We start from the raw sequence: 21,478 nt of genomic DNA, 5'->3' as shown, positions 1-21,478 counted from the left end.
AGCCTAGCTCTCCAGTTCACGCTTTAGTTTATATGAACAATTCAGAGAAGCGTTAGAACTTTTTTCTTTTTTAGCATTTGCAGTCTCCTTTTGCAGCTTCAGACTCCTACCCAACACTAGGGGTTCTGTAAATATTATATCTAATAGGATTCTGTGGTGTTATTGTGTCTTTCCATTGGCATGCAGTGATAATTTCCACTTTTTGCATAACTGTCAAAAGATGACACTTCATGCCAATATGGAAATGTGCATTTCTAGACAGATGCAAGAGCTATTTTCTACAAAAAGGCAAATGCTTTATGCAAACAGAAGAGGCTATTATCTATATACATGGGAAATATTATATTCCACTATGAGTTTCTTCACTTGACTATAAACTCTCTGTGGGGAAAAAGTTGATCTTATGTAGCTCTATAATTCCCAACACTTAACAGATTGTCTGGTGCATAGTAAGCTCTCCATGAAGCAGTTCCCCAAAGTAGTGCCTATGTGGTGTGAGGTGTCAGAGTCTGAGGTCACAGCACTGGCTCTGCCATCATCAGCTCCATTTCACCATTAGAGACTTGTTCCTTAAGAGTTTCTTCTCTTGGAGCCCTCTTTTTTTTTTTTTTTTTTTTTTTTAAAAAAAAAAAACAAAACTATTTTATAAAAGTAAGGCATATTAACACACATTTTATTCAGATAAGTAAAAAGAGAAAAAGATGACTTACACTGATACCAGAGGTAAACATTGGTAACCTTTTAGTATATTTCCTTCCAGATTAAAAAACATAAATATACAAATATGCACCTAGAAAATATGCACCAGAGAAAAACAGAGAGCTCGTGCACGCGTGTGCAAGTGAGCAGCACATAGTATACATATCACTTTGGAATCTACTTTTTTACCTGACAACATATCACCTATTAGCTTAACCTTTCTAAGTTACTTCACCCTTCTGAATCTTAGTTTTCTTATCTATAAAATGACAATAATGATGCCTATCTGATAGTCTTGTTATGATAAATGAAATTATCCATGTAAGGCTCAGTATATAATAAGCTCTCCAGCGTGATCATGCATGGAAAAGGATGAATGCATCCAGATGCCTGCCTGAGTTTCTCCTTCTTCTTTTTTAATTTATCTTTTTTCTGTAGACCTCCTCTGTGGTCACAGGTTACTTTTTTACTTGATGCAGAGATTGCACAGTGGAGGCATGTGGTCCAAAGATGCCCATAAACTTGTTTTGTTTGGCAGACAGTGGTCAACCTTTTGTTTTTGAAATCACATCAGTATCTGGATTTCCTGTATCTCTTAAAGTCAGAAGATGATGACACCGGGCCTGCTCTCTGGGATGGCAGCGCTGAGTTAGTGCTGAGGAGCAGCCACCCTGGTAGAGAAGCAGAAGCTCTCCAGTTCTTGCAAGACCCCCACCCACGCTGCTTCACATATTTACTGCATTAGTGTGGCTCCTGCTGCATCTGGATTTACTAGTGCTGGGTTAGAGCCCAACAAATTAGGATATATAACAAATGCTCTATGAAAGGAACTCTCCAAACAACCACATTTTAGGAGGAGGCAAGATTGCAGGCAGTAAGTGCTTGCATCAATTTAAGTAGAGTAGAATTTCCCAGATAGGAGCAAGATGGCTGAATAGAAACCTCCAGGATTGTCCCTCCACACAAACACCCAATTCAACAGCTATCCACACAAGCAAGCACCTTCAGAAGAACCAAAAATCAGGTGAGTGATCATACTACCTGGTTTTAACATTATATCAAAGAAAGAGGCACTGAGGAGTGCAGAAATGGCAGTCTTGCCTTGCCTACACCACCCATCCCCTATCCTCTGGCAGCGCTGCACCAGCACACCCTGTGGAGAGAGAATCTGTGTGCCCAGGGGAAAGTGAAGTGCTTGTAGGGCTTTGCATTGGAACTCAGGGCCGCCCTGGCACAGGGGAACACAGCACAGGGCAGAATTCTGCTAGTGCCCACTGAGGGAGAATTTTGACCAGCCTGGCCAAAGGGAAATCCTCTGCCCTGAAGCTCAAATTCCAGCTAGACCTACCACCAGCAGCAAAAGAGCAGCCTGGGGCCTGGACTAAATTTGTAAGGCAGTCAGGCCACAAGGGCTGCAGTCCTTGAGCAGTTCTTGTGGCAGTGCTAGCATGGAGCCAGTGGACTTCGGGTGCACATGACCCAGTGAGACACCAGCAGCTGTGGCCACGCTTGTACTTGTGTCATCCTTCCCCAACTATGGCAGCACAGCTCAGGGAGAGTCTTTTTCCACTTGAGGAAAGGAAATGGAAGAGCTCAGAGGACTTTGTTTTGCAATGTGGGTTTGCGCTAAGCCACACTGAAATAAAGAGAAGGAAACAAAGAAAAGCCCAGGGACCAACGGCTTCACTGCTGAATTCTACCAAGCATTCAAAGGAGAACTACTACCAATTCCACTTAAACTATTTCAAAAAAATCAAGGAGGAAGGGATACTCCCAAATTCATTTTATGAGGCCCATGTCACCTTGATACCAAAACCAGACAAAGACACAATAACAACAAACAAATAAAACTATAGGCCAGTATCTCTCATGAACATAGATGCAAAAACTCTCAACAAAATACTAGCAAACCCAATTCAATAGTACCTTAAAAAGATTATTCATCATGATCAAGTGGGATTCATTCCATGGATGCAAGGATGGTTTAACATATGCAAATCAATCAATGTGATACATCATATCAACAGAAAGAAGGACAAAAACCATGTGATCATTTCAATTGATGCTGAAAAAAGCATTTGATAAAATTCAACATCCCTTCATGATAAAAACTCTCATAAAACTGGGTATAGAAGAAATTTACTTCAACATAGTAACAGCCATATATGACAGAGTCACAGCTAGTATCATAGTGAATGGGAAACACGGAAAGCCTTTCCTCTAAGATCTGGAATAAGACAAAGATGTCCACTTTCATCACTGTTATTCAACATAGTACTGGAAGTTCTAGCTTGAGCAACCAGGCAAGAGAAAGAAATAAAGGGCATCCACACTGGAAAGGAAGAAGTCCAATTATCCTTGTTTGCAGATGACATGATCTTACATCTAGAGAAACCTAAAGAATCCATGAAAAAATTATTAGTACTGATAAATATATTCAGTAAAGTTGTAGGATAAAAAAATCAGCATACAAAAGTCAGTCACATATCTGTATGCCAACAGTAAACAATCTGAAAAAGAAACCAAGAAAGTAATCCCATTTACAATAGCTATAAGTAAAATAAAATACCTAGGAATAAACTTATCCAAAGAAGTGAAAGATCTCTGTAATGAAAACTATAAAACTTTGATGAAAGCAGTTGAAGGGGACACAAAAACCAAAAGATATTCCATACTCATGGATTAGAAGAATCAATATTGTTAAAATGTCCATACTATCTAAAGAAATCTACAGATTCAGCGCAATTCCCAACAAAATACCAATGACATTCTTCATAGAAATAGAATAAATAATCCTAAAATTTATATGGACCAACAAAAGATCCAGAATAGCCAAAGCCAACCTGACCAAAAAGAACAAAACTGGCGCAATCACGTGACATGACTTCAAATTATACTACAGAACTGTAGTAACCAAAATAGCATGATACTGGCATAAAAAACAGACATATGGACCAATGGAACAGAATGGAGAACTCAGAAAGAAATCCACATATCTATAGTCAACTAATCTTTGGCAAAGTTGCCAAGAACACACAGTAGGGAAAGGACAGTCTCTTAAATAAATAGTGCTGGGAAAACTGGATATCTGTATGCAGAAGAATGAAGCTAGACCCTTATTTCTTGTCATATACAAAAATCAAATAAAAATGGATTAAAGACTTAAATCTAAGACTGGAAACTATGAAACTACTAAAAGAAAACATTGGGGAAATGCTACAGGACATTGATCTGGGCAAGGACTTACTTCTTAAGTAATACCCTTAAAGCACAGGCAATCAAAGCAAAATGGGGTCATATCAAGCTAAAAAGCTTCTACACAGCAAAGGAAACAATCAACAAAGTGAAGAGACAACCCAAAGAATTGGAAAAAATATTTGCAAACTACTCATCTGACAAAAGATTAATAACTAGCATACATAAGGAGCCCCAACAACTCCATAAGAAAATATTAAATAATCCAATTAAAAATGATTAGACATTTCTTAAAAGATATACAAATGGCCAACAAGTATATGAAAAAATGCTCAACATCATTAGTAATCAGAGACATGAAAATCAAAACTACAATGAGATATCATCTCACCCCAGTTGAAATGGCTTTTGTCCAAAAGACAGGCAATAACAAATGCTGGAGAAGATGTGGAGAAAGAGGAACACTTGTACGCTGTTGGTGGGAATGTAAATTAGTGTACCCATTATGGAGAACGGTATGAAGGTTCCTCAAAAACCTAAAACTAGAACTACCATATGACCCAGAAATCCCATTGCTTAGTATATATCCCAAGGATGGGAATTCAGTATATGGAAAAGATATTTGCACTCCTATGTTTATTGCAGCACTAGTCACAATGGCCAAGATTTGGAATCAACCTAAGTGTCCATCAGCAGATGAATGAATAAAGAAATTGTGGTATATACACACAATGAAATATTACATAGACACAAAAAAGAATGGAATCCTGGCTGGGCGCGGTGGCTCACGCCTGTAATCCTAGCCTTCTGGGAGGCCGAGGCGGGTGGATCGCTCAAGGTCAGGAGTTTGAGAGCAGGCTGAGCGAGACCCCGTCTCTACTAAAAATAGAAAGAAATTATATGGACAACTAAAAGTATATATAGAAAAAATTAGTCGGGTATGGTGGCGCATGCCTGTAGTCCCAGCTACTCAGGAGGCTGAGGCAGTAGAATCGCTTAAGCCCAGGAGTTTGAGGTTGCTGTGAGCTAGGCTGACGCCACGGCACTCACTCTAGCCCGGGCAACAGAGTGAGGCTCTGTCTCAAAAAAAAAAAAAAAAAAAAAAAAGAATGGAATCCTGTCAATTGAAACAACATGGATGGAACTGGAGAAAATTATGTTAAGTCAAATAAACCAAGCACAGAAAGACAAATTTTGCACATTCTCAGTCATTTATGAGAGCTAAATATTTAAAACAATTGATCTCATGGAGACAGAGAGTAGAATGATGGTTACCAGAGGCTGGGAAGGGCAGGAGAAAGCAGGGAATAAAGTGGGGATAGTTAATGGGTGCAAAAATATAGTTAGATAGAATGAACAATATTTGATAGCAATAACAAAGTGACTATAACCAACAATAAATGAGGGTATACTTTAAAATAACCGAAAGAGTAGAATTTGTAATGTTTCTATCACAAAGAAATGTTAAATGCCTGAGATGATGGATACCCCAATTACCCTAATTTGATTAATTCACATTGTATGCCTGTATCAAAACATCATATGTACCCTATACAGATATATGACTTTTATGTACCCATAATAATTAGAACCAAAAAATTAAAAAAAATAAAGTATATGAAGAAAAAAGAATTTCCCAGATTAAAAAAGCTTTCTTTGATATGAAACATAAAATTAGAGATTTAAAAATGGTAACTACTTAAGAGGATATAAAAAGTTCATCACAATCTGTACTCTCAATAAATTGTGAATTATAACTGAAAGTATTATTAAAAAGCTTTGAAAGCTCTTGAAAATCAAGCGTCCAAATCATGAAATAAGCCACATTATTTGAAAAATAACAAAATAAGCCTTCTGATCTTATTCCAAGAAGTAAAAATTCAATATTTATCACTTAACCAAAAATTACATTAAAGAAAACAAGCGAAGATCCTTGAAACTATCTAATTATCTTTAATAGTTCTAAAAACAGAACTTTGGTGATTACTAAATTGACTGCAGTGTTGGTGGGCAGACTGAGGTAGAACAAGACAAGTGCCAGGGTCGTATATGGGACTGAATTAAGAGTGGGTTAGGGTTGTGGACTAAATGACTCTGTTATTTCTCGGTTATTCACTTTAAAATTGCCATTTCAATCTTGAATAACTTAATTCTCCATTTTAAAGTTGAAAGATCATGGAGTTAACTCACTCAAATAAAGAGTGATGGTAACACTAAGACAACACTGAAACTGATGTTTCAGTACCCTCTGGGTGAAGTGTATTGACGGACTGCTCTGTGAGTGAAAAATGAGATGCAAACACACATAATCACAAACAAAAGGAGCGCAAAAATGTTTGGGCCAAAATGACAGAGCCTGTCAGGTCCTGCAATCAAAGTTAATTTCACCTTATAAGATGTCAAAGAAGCCCTACAGACATGTTTTTGAAATTCTAAAAATCCCTTTTAGATTCAAAATAAACACACTTGGAAGAAAGTAAAGGTATTGTGTATTAGTTTCCTAGGGCTGCCATAACAAATTACCACAAACCAGGTGGCTTAAGCAACAGAAATGTATTGTCTCACAGTTTTAGAGGCTGGAAGTCCAAGATCAAGGTGTCAGCAGGGTTGGTTCCTATTGAGGGCTGGGAGGAAGAAACTTCCATGCCTCTCCCCTAGCTTCTGGTAGTTTGCTGGCAACCACTGGAGTTCTTTGGCTTTCATTTACACAGGCCTTCCTGTGTGTATGTATGACCGCGTTGCCCTTTCTTATGAGGACATCAGTCATATTGAGTTAGGGGCCCAGCCTACTCCAGTATGACCTCATCTTAACTAATTACATCTGCTATGACCTTATTTGGAAATAAGGTCACCTTCCAAATAAGGTTTAGGACTTCAACATATAAATTTTGAGGGGACACAATTCAACCTGAAGCATTGCTACTTGAAAAAGCAGTTGATGAATTTAAGAAACCCTACCAGATTGTCCAGGCTAAAAGTATAAATGGATTCAAAAATGGATTCTTAAATGAGAGATCTATAACTGTAATACACTACTACGGGTCACTAGGTTTTTGAAGAGCTTACCCTGCTTTCCTTTTCAGCTCTTAAAAGTAATCAAGAAATTTATTATCTTAGATTTGACATGTACCAGTGCTAGACTTCCAAAGTAACTTTTCATCAGAATCCGGAGAGGGAGGGCCACATAAGAAAGGGAGAGAAAGAAGAAGGAGTGGTGGGAGAGATAGGTAAAGGAGTACGAGAAAGTAGGGCAATACTTTTCAAAAATTTGTTTTCTGTTAGATATGACTCCTTAGATTACAATATCCCCAAGAGCAGGAAGTTTTATTCATTATCTCTATTTCCCCAGCACCTAGAATATTTCCTGACTCATTGAGGGCTCTCCATCCATGTTTGTGGAAATGAATTAAATTGAACTCAAGGCTGACACCGTGGAAGATGTCCAGCCCTGCTCACCAGCCAGCCCACCTGGCGTCAGTGTTGGAAACGGTGCTGGGCTGGATGGACCATGGATTTCAGTCCATGTGGTACACGCAGTATTTTCAAAGGGGCCAGGCTAGTGACTTCAGAGTGTTCAGGTAGGTGAGGGAAAGCAACTACAGGCAGAGGAGAGTCTACTCAACAACTGCAGTAGTTCACACTTTCTCAAAAGGAGGAAAGAATATTATAATAACGTAAAGGCCACCTTCTGGCCTCCAAATGAAGCATAAGTAATTGGGAGTCAAATAACCCTCTATAATTAAGAATTATATCTTAATGCCATTATTTATAACTGTGTGACCTTGGGGGTGTATTTGTTAACTTCTCAGTGCCTCAAAGACCGAATCAAGATAGTAATACCCACTTCAGAGCATTATATATGGGAACTATATGGCCATAACAAATACAAATGAATAGAGGATGTGTTCCAGGGTGGCATTTCTGCATATTATGCCTAGATATTCTTATTCCTTTGTTGCAGGCTTTCTTCTATATTATTGATTCAAATAGTATCTATTGAGTTCCTGCTATTCACACCAGGGTGATTTTGGGAAAAAAAGTACATTACCTTTTCTGGAGTCCTTTCTTAAGAATTTATGAAAACTTCCATTATTACCTTTTGGTGTCTTTATTTGTTGATAACATATTGTAAAGTCTTCTCTAAGACAAACTAATTGAACAGTAATAGAAAACTTGCAGTCCTTTATACCTTCCTTGATGTAGTATCCTTTTACTGCCAGCATGTTTTCAACTAAATTGTTCCACCGTGGAGATCCACATATAATTTTTTCTTTCTTTCTTAATGATGAAGTATAATGTGCCATTAGGTGAAACAGAATGAAAGGACTCTGCATATCTGCCAATGGCGAGCTCAAGAACAGAAATAGCTCTTCAGGCAGACAGACATATGGGCAGGAGGAGATAGGGCTTAGCAAATGTTTGGGTCAGTCTCTCCAATAGAGGCATCACTTTTGATTTTCAAAACAGCATAAATTATGTAAGATCATTAGCCCTTAGCAAGAGGGAAAAAAAAGGTTGTTGAGCTTCACTGACAAAGAACTTGAGGGTAGGAACATGCTTTTATTATTTCTTGGTATTCAATTCAGAATTAGCAAAATACAATATAATGTTTATTGGGAGTTTACTATGTGCCAGACACCATGCTAAGCATTTAGATCCCATTCAATTCTCATAATGAGTCTATGAGGTAGTTGCTATCCTTATCTTCAGTTTACAGATTGAGGAGAATGAGGCTTAAGAGAGGTTACGAAACTTGCTGAAGGTCACACGAAGAGTAAACACAGTGGTAGGACTCAAACCCACACTTATGCTTTTAACTGCTACATAACCTCACTAGGACGGAGAGCTCAGGAACTCAGCTATATTTATAGGTTTGTTCATTCATCCCATGCATAGTTATTGAGAGCATACTTTTTGCAAAATATTGTGCTAGAAATAAAATAATCATTTTTTCAACTTTTTATTTATTGAGTCCCTAAATTATTGTGGCTTAAAAGTTGGCCCTACTCCTACCTAGGGTCCTTCATTTTTCCATTTGTAATAAGTGCATAATGATATTTTCTGCCTAGCTCAGAGGAACGCACAACACAAAGGAAACATAAGTGTCTAGCACAGGCTGACCACCAGGCTAGTGCCAGCTGGTGTATGGGGGGGTGTAGGGAAAACTGCCGAAGAGAACAGGGTGCTCCACCCCCAGGGATCCCTTTATCTAAGCGAAGCAATAAGAATGGAGAAAGGGTGTGGCAAGGACTGGGCATGGAACCCTCTTTCTAGCTTTTTGTGCCCTTCTCTGCACACACAAAAATTAATGCATTGAGGGGCAAATGGGAAAGTAAAGGGGCATTGATGCTGTTCATGGGCCATCATAATTCTCCCTTTTCCCCAAGGAAAGACAAGAATCCAGGATGCCATGCAGAGACTCCTTTCAGCACTTGACTGGGATGTGAGACTTCTCTGTATAAGAGGAGAAATGAGTACTGAAAATTACTTGCAAAGCATTTTAGAAGTGAGTAGATGCACTAATGCAAATATATGACATTGTTAGTGGCTAATGGCTCAGTTGGATTTATAGCATAAAATTTTATATTATATTAAATACTTAGATAAGTGTTCTTCAAACTTCATATCATGCATTCCTATACAAAAAAGATTAAACATGCACTCCTAGTATACAATATGCATTTGTTGATAAATTATATATAAACAATGATAGTAACTAGTAGATATTTTTAAATGTACAAAAATAGAATTTAGAAAAGGAGAATATGAGGCCAGGTGCGGTGGCTCACACCTGTACTCCTAGCACTCTGGGAGGCTGAAGAGGGAGGATTGCTTGAGCTTAGGAGTTTGAGACCAGCCTGAGCAAGAGCCAGACCCCCGTCTCTACTAAAAATAGAAAAATTAGCTGGGTGTCATGGCATACACTTGTACCTGTACTCCCAGCTACTCAGGAAGCTGAGGCAGGAGGATCGCTTGAGCCCAGGAGTTTGAGGTTGCAGTGAGCTATGATGATGTCACTGCATTGTACTCTAGCCCAGGCAACAGAACAAGACTATATCTCAAAAAAAAAAAAAAAAAAGAAAGAAAAGAGGAGAATATGAAATATTAAGTTATAATATTTTCTTTCAGATCATCTTGCATACTCCAGTTTGAAGCTCACAGACTCAGCCTGGAGATTCTCAAACTTTAATGTGCACCAGAATCACCTAAAGGGCTTGTTTAAACCACAGAACTCTGGGTGGCTCTATCTCTAGTGTTTCCAATTCAGTGGATCTGGGGTTGGGCCAGATAATTTTATTTCTATTAAGTTCCCAGCTGATCCAGGAGCCATACTTTGAGAACTACCCAGTTAGCCTATTACAACCATAACCTGGTTAACACATCATAATAAATTTGTTTTTAAATGCTAGATAGAGACAGAGTATGATAAAGTTACAGTTTGATGTTATAAGTAGGAATTTCATGGTTTGAGTTATTTGCATGAAATAGCCAGTGTGACATATTAGGGCCTTATCAAATGATGAACATCTTATATAACATGGCTTAATTTATACATATTAGAATTCAGGTTATCTCAAATAATAATGTCTGAAACATGATAAATTACTTTCAGTTAATCTTTACCCATTCAGTTCTTCTTTAAAATGAGTGTTTTCCCAGTCTTTTGCCCAACTAGTTTGAGGAGGGCCTTTCATTACATTTTTGATTGACAATTTATTTTTTTTTTACAATCCCATCTCTATGTCTGATTTTGTAAATACCAAGTAAATGCACATGTATGTCAATGGAACAACATAGTGTCAAAATAAAATTTAATCATTGGAAGGAGGTTCAGCACCTGGCAAAATTATTGCATTGGTAAAGTTCGTTTTGCCTTCGTTCACCTCTTCCATTAGAACTTCCTTTCTCCCTCTTCTTCCTAGTTTTCTTTTGGTCCTCCTTCCTCTCACTCCCTCCACTGTTCCTGTGTCCTGTTCTGCTTTTATTTTCTGTCCATTAACATCAGCTGAGATGTTAGGCTAAAATAAGGTTTGCCAGCAAAAATATTTATGTTTAAAAAAAGAATTATTTTAAGTGTAAATTACCCAGCTCCCAGTGTCCCAAGGAAAGATGCCATAATGTTGACATGCCAGTGGTAAGGTTGATATTTAAAGAAGATGACCCTAGAGAGTGCCCCTAAATCATAACACACAGCCATAGCGCTAATTCCATTAACCAAAAGAGTAGCCTCAGTAAACATCCACGCACATTCCAAGAGAACACATGGAGAGAAAAATGTTTTCAGATGCCATTCAGGGTACACTTGAGAGAAATCTTAGTAAGTAGATCCAAACCCGCACCTTAGCTCAAACTTAAGCAGATGGAGGACAATGGGAGGCTCCAGGACCACAGTGATATGGCATCCCACATGACAGGCACCCCTGAGAAGCCAAGCATGACTTGGCAGATTATTCAGGGACGCCTCCTGGAGAGTGTGCATTCAGGTTGCAAATCATATTTGGTTTGCACTCCAGGTTTTACTAGGCAAGGTTTTATCCTAATTTTAAAATGCCTTGTTTAAAAAGTTTTGCTTCATTTTGGCCTTCTTCCATTTCTTGTCCTTGAACTCATGTCACAACGGTCTTAGTAATGAACTGACATCACATTGCAAATTGAAGGAAATGCAGCGATACCCACTTTACAAATTAGCCTATGAGTTAACAAAGAGCATTAAATGGTGAGATGACTGGTAAGGGGCAATGTTCCAGGGAAGGGCAAAGGCAAGGACAAGACAACAAACTCAGAAGCTTTTCTGCCTCCCTCTCTAAACAAATCAGTTATTTGGAAGCAACCGGGAAAGGCATCAGATACACAAAGGCACATTCCTGCTCACACTACTAAAATTCCAGAAATCCAGAACAGACACTCAATGTGCCTATAGCTGATGAAAATCACTTGAAGGATGTTGGGCTGCAGCATCAGCTGGAGCCTGCAGTCCCAGTGAAAAGGTATAAAGACAGCTCCTATCTGTCTTCGTTCAAGGTAAAAATCCTGGCTGTGCTGTCTGAACCTGCTGCAGAGAGCGCTTGTACCAGGGGTAGGAAACATTATTCAGCAGAGAGTAGCAGGCAAATTGGAAAAGTTGGTCCAGGAAGGAAATGAACGAAAAATAGTAAGAAGCCTGGCTGACAATACAACAGAAGGGCAGGACCAAATGTCAGGGGAGCTTGACTACATCTTGCCAGTGGAAGTTCACATGTGCTGGCTGCTAACACAAATACAGCTCACTCTTTCCCAAAGATTTAGGTGGGCCGCAATTAATTTCTTTTTAATTTTTACACTACAATTTCTTTTTTTTAAACAATGTAGTTCCACTTGTGAAGAATGTTATTTCTTCTCCAAGTCAACTACTTGAAAGTCCAAGTACCAGTGTGTACTTAAGCTACATTTCCAAAATATGAATAAGTGAAGTCTCCAAGCGATGCACACAAATTCATTTCCCTCTACTGTGAATTATGAAAACCAGTCTCCTTTGCAATTTAAACATGTTGTCTAATTACAGATACAAATCTTGAAATGTCTTTCTTCTCTCATAATTCTATCCTTGCTTTTACGCACACACACGCGCGCGCGCGCACACACACACACACACACACACACACACACGCACACAGATTTTTTTTAGGTCAAGCACACAGTGTTCTACCAGAAAGGAATAATGTCAAATAAAAATAATAGCAGGGATAAAGAAAAATAATCACTCAGTCTACAAGGAGCCGAGAGAAAGACTTAGAAAACAAAGAGTAAGAAGTCTTTGGGCAATTTTCCCAAACCTCAAGCAAAATTATATTTGTTTTGCTTTTTGAAGATGAGAAAATAGTATTAATGGCAACTTTAAATCATTTTTAGATGAAAAATAAATTATTCCAAATCCCACTATCTTAATGTATCTAAGTTAACTATTATAATAACAAATTTTCCAAACTTTGACCATCTAGATATTTTCTCTTACTCAATTAAAATCATTGTAGGCCAGTTCTGTGGGTATTTTTGTTTTTGTTTATTTACTTACCACCATACCATAAACATTTTCCCATTTTAAATAATTTCAACATGGTAATGTGGAAAAAAACATAAATAGGAAACACAAAAAAGAAAGGGTAATAAATACATCAAAAATACTCAACCTCATTAGGAATGAGGAAAATGCAAATTTAATTCCATAAGATATATCATTTAATATCATTAGATTAGAAAAATAAAAGTATGAAAATACTAAGTGTTTAGAGGAGATAAAGCAATGTACCCATTGACTGGGAGGGTAAATTGATACAACCATTGTGGAACATTTGAAGTATTAAGGAGAATGGAAGTTGCACTTATTCAACAACCCATCAGTTCTACTTCTACATCTATCCTTGAGAGCAGCACTGTTTTCAGTAGAATTTCCTGCGATCATGGAAATATTCTCCTGTGCTGAGAAATATGGTAGCCAATACCTTTATGTGGCTATCGAGCACTTGGAATGGGCTAGTGTGATGGAGAAACTGAATTTTTAATTTTAATTATGCAAATTTAAATTTCAATGCCTCTAGCAATATATGTGTACCAATTTTACCACAGAATTATCATAATTGAATGTTTTAATTTTTTGACATTTTGCTAATTTACAATGTGTAAAATTCTATTTCTGGCTTTACCATGAGCTTTTTCAACTATTAACAGAGTTGAATATCCTTCCTTGTGTTTGTTTATTTCACTTTTCCGTCCATACTCTTTGTCCATTTTTAGCTGACATCTTTTCTATAAATCCCGGGCAATCTTTTCCTTTTTTTTCTGGCAATAGTTCCTACTAATTTTCTGTACTCATTAATTTCTTTCTAATTTATATCCCCTAGAACTTCAGTACAATTTCTTCCATTGCATTTTTCAGTAAGCATTAAAATATGTCTGCATTTTTACTTACAGTTTCTTGTTTGAAGGTTAAAACAACTTAAGATCAACAGGTTCAACTATATAAAAACTAAACTACTATTGAAATAAAACAAAATGTGTTTGTTAAAATAGACAAATATATTTGTCTAAAATGTGAAGAGCTCATTTAGTTCATAAGGAAACAATCAACTGAGAGGTACAACGAGGTGTATTGCTCATTTACTGAGTGCCTGTCATTTGCTAAATGTTTTATTCCATTGTCACCTAGCTTCTATTTTTGTTGTAGAGAAACTTGTTTCCAGTTTAATTGTAGGTAGTTTCTTTTCTCCCTTGTTGCTTTTAAGATCTTCCTTAGTGTTTTGTAATATCATTCCATTCTCTATTTTCTTTCCCTGAATTTCTTGTTAGAAATATGTTGGATCTTCTCATTCTAGTTATGCATTTGTAACCCTTTTTAATATTTTCTATATCTTTATCTTTCTTTATTGCATTCTGGGCATTTTCCTCAGATCCGCCTTCCAGTTCACTCTTTTTAGCTGTGTATAATACACCCATTGGGTTTTAATTTTAATGATCATATTTTCTAATTTCTAGGATTTATTTGAGTTCTTTCCCAAGAATGCTTGGTCTTTTGACATATTCTCTTTTGTCTCATGTTTTCAGTTCTTCCTGTGTCTTTAATAATTTAAGACATATTTATTTTTAAGTCATTATCAGGTAATGGTATTAACTAAAGCTCTTGGAGGGTTAAATCCTGATGTTTATTTTCTGTGTTCATTCTCACCTTTGCTAGATTCTTTCCTGATATGTTTCATAATTTTAGCTTGTGATCTCATATTCAGTAGGACTTTGTAGATTCCTGAGATGTATGACTTTTGGACTACAATGACAACGTAGTTATGATTTCTTAGGAGGCCAAGTCAAGCAAACGTGGCGAAGTTATCTTCTTGTCCTGGTGGGACATTTTCCCTGGACCACATTTTCACTAAGCATGTAACCTTTTGAAGACCCTGGTTTGAATCAGCATCCTCACAGGAAACAAATGTGATTTGAGAAGCATCTATATACGTAGGTATCGATTACAAAGGTATGGGTGGCATATGGAAACCACAAGAAACTTGAGGTTGACTGCAATGGTGCTGTCACCACACCCAGGACTTATAGGATGAGAGGAGGAAGAGGTTCCTGGAATCTGAAAAAAGAAAGCATTGTATAACACAGGCCTCCTTGGGTAGAACAGTGACCTATAGTTATGGGACACAGTCAGTTTAAAGGAACCTCATAGGGAGGGAAACAGGAGAATAAATAGCCTGAAATCACTCTTCTCTTACCTCCAATGTACTTCCAGGGTTATCCATTGACTAAGCCCAGCTGGAAACCAGAGGATAAGGGAGCCCAGTGGTACAGGCTCTAGAAGAACAAAGAGTGGATCTGAACGGCCAAAGAGCAGACATCCAGCAAATGACTTTATATGAGTATCTCAGTTCCAATTCCTGTCCCCATATGGCCCTCCAACTGTAAGCCCCTTGTTAATGGAGTCAGCAAACCTGCTCAGGGAAGCCTTAGCATCAGTCTGTGCTGCTTTCCGGCCCACTTTTTATTCCCTCTTCATTTTTGACCCTGGGGATTTCTCTTCCTTTCCTGTGAGTGAGCTCAGTTATACATTTAAAAGGGTATTTGCACATTTTTCACAACTTATCTATAGGGCATGTTTTAGGGGGATCTAATCCAGTGCATTGCCAGAAATAGAAGACACAAGTTATCTCACGCAATCTTACACTATGAACGTTTTAAAGATGAAGAAACTGAGACTGTGTTAATTCTCAGTGATCACAGATCTATCAAGGCTGGGATTAGAACTCTTACTCTAAGGTCCAGGGTTTTTCTATTATACTACGCTAAACAGTGAGTGCAAATATCCTATCAGTAGAGTGGTGGCTGCTATTTTGAAAGAAAGAAGGAAGATAGAAAAGAAGAAAGAAAGGAGAGAAGTCCTACAGATTCAAGTAATGCTAAGTCATCTGAAAGATCAACTGTAAAGCTCCAAAATAAAAGATAAATAGGTAAAAAAATCCCAAGAATTCTAAAGATTCATTAATAAGGACTAACATTAAAGATAATAGGTTGCAGGTGTGAATCTGACATTGATTCTTCCGTGGAAGACATCACTAAGGGAGGACAAAAGGGAAATTGTGATAATTGATTTCCTTTTGACCAATACAAGACTATGAAACAAAAATACCCTGATTTCAGATTGTCTGAGTATTTACAACTGTACTATGTCACTTCAGAACAGAATCAAAAGCCTCTGAATCAACAAAGTGGCCAACAGACATCGTGGAAAGAAAATAACAACATGTAAAAGTCCAGAAAACCATATCTAAGTTCAGATCTAGGTGACAGGAGTTGATGACAGAGAGAAGAAATTCTCATTCCATATTAGGTTGAATCAGGTCAGACAATTGTTTCATGAACAGAGGCAATTAAAAATGAAGATATATTAGGTAGATTGGGTCAGTTATATTTTAAAATTTTTGTTTTGCAAAAGTAATGAAAAATTCTGCTTTGTTGAGAAATTAGTACAAAGACAAAGAAAAAAGGAAAAGAAAAAGAAAAAAATCTCTCAAGTGCAATAGGATACATTCTACTTGATAGGCTAAATAATCAAGAAAATGTCAGAAGTAGTTAATATAGTCTAAAAACTGAATACATTTTGGAATGATAGTCAGAAACTATTACTGACTGTGGAAGAAGTAATCAGAATTGGTAGAAGAAAAACTAGCAACCATTTCTTAAAATAAGAAGAAAAGGAAATTTTCCTAATATGTACATTTTAAAATATCATTTTAGGAAATGTTATTTAGGGGGTAAATTTTTCTAGACTGTTTACATTAGACCACATTATCAACTTTCTGTGATCATCAAAGGCATATTTTATTGAGTGTTGGAGGAAATTCATTGTAGAATGCACCTTGAAAATAGGAAAAATTAATTCTATAGGTAAAAAATGACAAGATGTTTTAATTTCTCAAAAATATTTGATAAAGGCACATATCCAGATTCTAATCCAAAATCTAATCAAGTTTGTAAAATATCAAACATTAAGTTTGTAAGTTTGCCTGGTTCTGATTTTGGTATACTGACTGGTAAGCTTCCTGTGAGGATTTCAGGCAAACAAATATATTTTTAAAGGAAACTATATATGAACCAGATGGTACTGAATTGGAACAACTGAAAAAAATATCTTAAAATTTAAAAAGTAAAAGATATTAGTTTAACTACAAAGAATAGAATATTAATGTATAACAGACTAACTAATTAAATATTAATAACTGCTTAACACATAATGAAAGAAAGATACAGGCCAGGCTTGGTGGCTCATGGCTGTAATCCTAGCGCTGTAGAAGGCAGAGGCAGGAGCATCGCTTAAGCTCAGGAGCTGGAGACCACCCTGAGCAAGAACAAGACCCTGTTTCTACTAAATATAGAAAAATTAGCCAGGTGCAGTAGTGTGCCCTTGTAGTCCCAGCTACTTGGGAGGCTGAGGCAGGAGCATGGCTTGAGCCCAGGAGTTTGAGACTGCAGTGAGCTACGATGATGCCACTGCACTCTAGTTCGGGCAACAAGAGTGAGACCCTGTTTCTTAAAAAGAAAAAAAAGATGCAATACTTCAACAAAATGTAGAAAAACATATTGTATTTTGCTGACCTAAAAAAGATCAGAAGCTGCATGGAAAAATCCCTTAGTCAAGTGCTGTTCTGAAATACTTTTTCTAAATACTTGATGTCTAAAAACAAATTGAAGCACACTCAATCGGCCTAATACAGGCTGACGCCTATATCCATTCCTAAGAAACAGAATGCTTCTATAGAGAGTAATCTTTGTTCGTTTTAATAATGTGTTGGCAGAAGGGGACACGTTCTTGAACAAGAGTGACAAATAATCAGAAAGCCCTATACAGAAACCGGGGTTTCAGTGAAATAAAATACCAGTTCAGTCAGCATTCAATTTGGGAAATTGCTGCTATGATTTTATTCAGGGTTAAAGACTTTAGAAACTACTATTTTTATAATTTAGAACACTTCATTTTTTATATATTTAAAAATGCATTTGTTTTACAAAGTGAGGAATGTTCTGTGTTATAAAATAAATGTTTACATCTTCCTCCACCAAATTCATATGTTGAAGCCCTACCCCACAACATGATGGTATTTGGAGATAGAGCCTTCAAGGCTACATGAGGGTTAGCTGAGGTCATGAGAGTGGGGCCCTGGTTGGAGGGGATTGATGCCTTTACAAAAAGAGACACCAGAGAGCTTCTTCTCTTTTTCTCACCACCCAGTGAGGACACAGTGAAAAGGTGGCCATCTGCAAGCCAGGAAGAGAGCCCTGGCTCTCAGCTATGCTACCATCCCGATCTTGGATGCCCAGCTTTCAGAACTGTGAAAAAATAAATTTCTGTTGTTGAAGCCACTTGGTCTGTCATATTTTGTTATGGCAGTCAGAGCACACTGCTGCCACAAGTACCAAAACATGTGGAAGTGGCTTTGGAACTGGGTTAATGGGTAGAAGCTGGAAGAGTTTTGAGGTGCACGCCAGACATATAGATGTTAGGGGTGACTGTGGTGAGGTCTCAGATGGAAATGAGGAACATGTTTTGCAAACTGGAGTAAAGATGGATCCCGTGTTATAAAATGACAAAGAACTTGGCTGAACTGTGTTCTTGAATTTTGGAAAGGTAGAACTTGCAAGTGATGAAATTGGATATTTAGCTGAGGAGATTTCCAAGTGTCGAAAGAGTGATTTGGCTCTTCTGTGTGCTTATAGTAAAATGTGAAAGGAGAGAGATGAACCAAAGAAAGAATTGTTAAGCAAAAAGGAACCATAACTTGAGGATTTGAAAAAAAATTCTCAGTCTACCCATATTGCAAAAAATGAGAAAGCTAGTTCCAAAGAGCATCCCCAGGGTGTGGCTGGACTCTCGATAAAGAGTTTATTGACGGGATTATATGAGCAGAAACACTCGAGTTTGAACAGACAGGTATGGAGACAGGACAAAATGAAGGAAGGCTGTCAGACTTCTCAGATTCGACAGGAAGGGATGATAGAACTATTCAGCTGTGTGCACTATTCTTCAAGAAGAAGGAAAATGACTCTGAAGGTGATTCAGAGATTATCAGGGCCACTGCCTTGGTTTTAACAGGCCAGATGGCCTCTGCTTGAAGCCTTGGGGGCAGGATGGCTTGGCAGAGCCATGAGGGCAGGACCCCCACCTAGAGCCATGGGGGTGACTCTGCTTCCCCAGTGGGCCTGGAGGGCAGAGCATTGAACCAAAGAGGATTGTCCTCCAGCTTTAAGATCAATAGAATTTTTTTGCTAAATTTTGGAGTTGATTGGGACTTGTCACCGTTCTCCTTTGCTATTTCTCCCTTTTGAAATGGGAATGTCTATCCTATTCTTGTTCCACTATTGTATTTTGGAAGCACATAACTTGTTTTTTTCACAGGTTCATAGCTAGAGAGGAATTTTGCCTTAGGATGAATTGTACCTTGAATCGCACCCATATCTGATTTAGATAATATTTGATGAGATTTTTGTACTTCAAAAAGTTTAGAGTTAATGTGGAATGAGTTAAGACTTTTGGAGCTGTTGGGATGGAATGAATGTATTTTGTATGAAAGAAAGACATGAATTTTGGGAGGCCAAGGATGGAATGTTTGTGACTGAATGTTTGTGGCCCCCCACAAATTCATATATTGAAACCTCAACCCCCCAATGTGGTAGTATTTGGAGATGAGGCCTTTGGGAAGTAATTAGGGTAATTAGGAAAGAAAAGTCAAGGGACTTTTGACTTTGACTGTTTTTTTTTTAAGAGAGCAGGTCAGTTGTCTAGTAAAATATTTCGAATCCTGAATTTATGTTTCTATGTGGTGTTACTTAATTTATATACCAAAATCTTAAATTATTATGTAGACAAATGTGTCAAACATTTTCTTTATGGTCACTGTTTTTGGTATTATTTTTAGGAAGGCCTTTCCCACCAGTTACATAAATGTAATAATATTTTCTAGTATTTTATTACTTCAGATTTTACACTTACATCCGTAACCTACCTTATTTTGATGAAATGTGTGAACAGATTTCTAAATATATTCACAGTGATACTTGTGAGAATTAAATAATTTATTAAGTGCTGATGTTTACAAGCAATATTATGCATAATATTAGCATGAACAAATATTTATGTAATACAACAATAAATCATATAGATAACATTATCTGAGTATGTCATGTATTTTCTTTGTCAGGATATTGCATCAAATACAAACTACATTAAAGAGAGAAAGACTGTGAGTCAAAATATAAAATAATCAGTATTCAATTTTATGTCAATAATTTATTCTATTTCATTATTTTTCCCCAAAAGTTCCACTAGCAAAGTAAGTCCATAATTCTTATCACAGTGAATGATGATTTCAAATGTAGTGCATTAAAATGAAAATGAGGAGAGGAAACAGAGCCACTACTTCTAAACTCACTGCTTACACAGAATGTAAATTGGAATGGATGTATCAGTGAGGAATTTCCATCATCATAGAAGCCACTTGCTTCTTACTAATATATTGGATAGTAATATTTCCTACATATTCATAATTAGGGGGGAGACTCTGACAGGATTTTCCTGATCATTATGTTATAATTTAGCTAACTGTAAAGGAGAATTAAATTACTTCTTTCTTGTAAACCATCCTGAATTATGTTTACCTGTTTTTAATATTAGATTTGGTTTACTGAAGGGCAGTAGCCAATGATGGGAAATGCTTAAGGTAGAAAGCTTTGAAATTTTTATAAGTACCAAATGAGAAGCTGTGGTTTACAATCTCAGAAAACCTGACTTTCAAACTGTCTCCTTACCAGAGAGCTAAAATTAAAAAGACAGACAACAAACACCAAGCTTTGGTAAGAAGAATTTTTGGGAGTGCAATGGATACTACCCCTTTAAAAAGCTGTTTTTTACTCAAGTTAAATATATACCTGCCATATGATCCAGAATTTTGTTCCTAGGCATTTACCCAAGAAAATGGAAAACCTATGCCCACCAAAAGATATATACAAGAAATGTTCATAGCAGCTTTATTTTTAATAGCCCCAAACTAGAAACATCATTCAATAGAAAAATGGTTAAACTGTAGCACATTCATGCAATGAAATATTATACAGTAATAAAGAAAAAAAACTGCTACTTGCAACACATGGATGAATCTCACAGAAATCCTGAATAATTTTATTCACATGAAATTTAAGAGCTGACAAAACTAATCTGTGGTAAGGGACATCAGAAGAGTGACTGTTTTTTATCTCTTGGGGGTGAGGGTGATGAGGAAGAGGCATGAGGGAACCTTCAGCGGTGCTGGAAAGGTTCTAGCTCTTGATCTGGGTGGTGGTCACACAGCGCATACACATGTAGGAATGAACTGTATACTTAGGTTAGTGCATTAACTCACTTTGCTGTCTGTATATCCTGCTTATTTCATAAGAGAAAATAACTTCTGCTGCTGATGGTTTTAATTGCATGAAAGTTGGAATAAATATATTCAAGTTCCTCCATCTTAAAAAAATTCTTATCTCTGTGTCTGACTCTTCCCAGTATCTGCCTATCTCTGTCCTT

General features: G+C 37.1%; 1 protein-coding gene across 2 annotated transcripts in view; it reads right to left on the bottom strand.

Moving 5' to 3' along the window:
- Positions 1-21,478, bottom strand: part of LOC123648650 (regulator of G protein signaling 7 binding protein) — a 97,503-nt gene that overhangs the window by 40,151 nt on the left and 35,874 nt on the right. The gene's annotated exons all lie outside the window — the stretch shown is intronic.

The sequence above is a fragment of the Lemur catta genome, chromosome 12, assembly GCF_020740605.2.
Source record: "Lemur catta isolate mLemCat1 chromosome 12, mLemCat1.pri, whole genome shotgun sequence".
Lineage (NCBI taxonomy): Eukaryota > Metazoa > Chordata > Mammalia > Primates > Lemuridae > Lemur > Lemur catta.
This window is presented reverse-complemented; position numbering and strand designations above follow the sequence as displayed.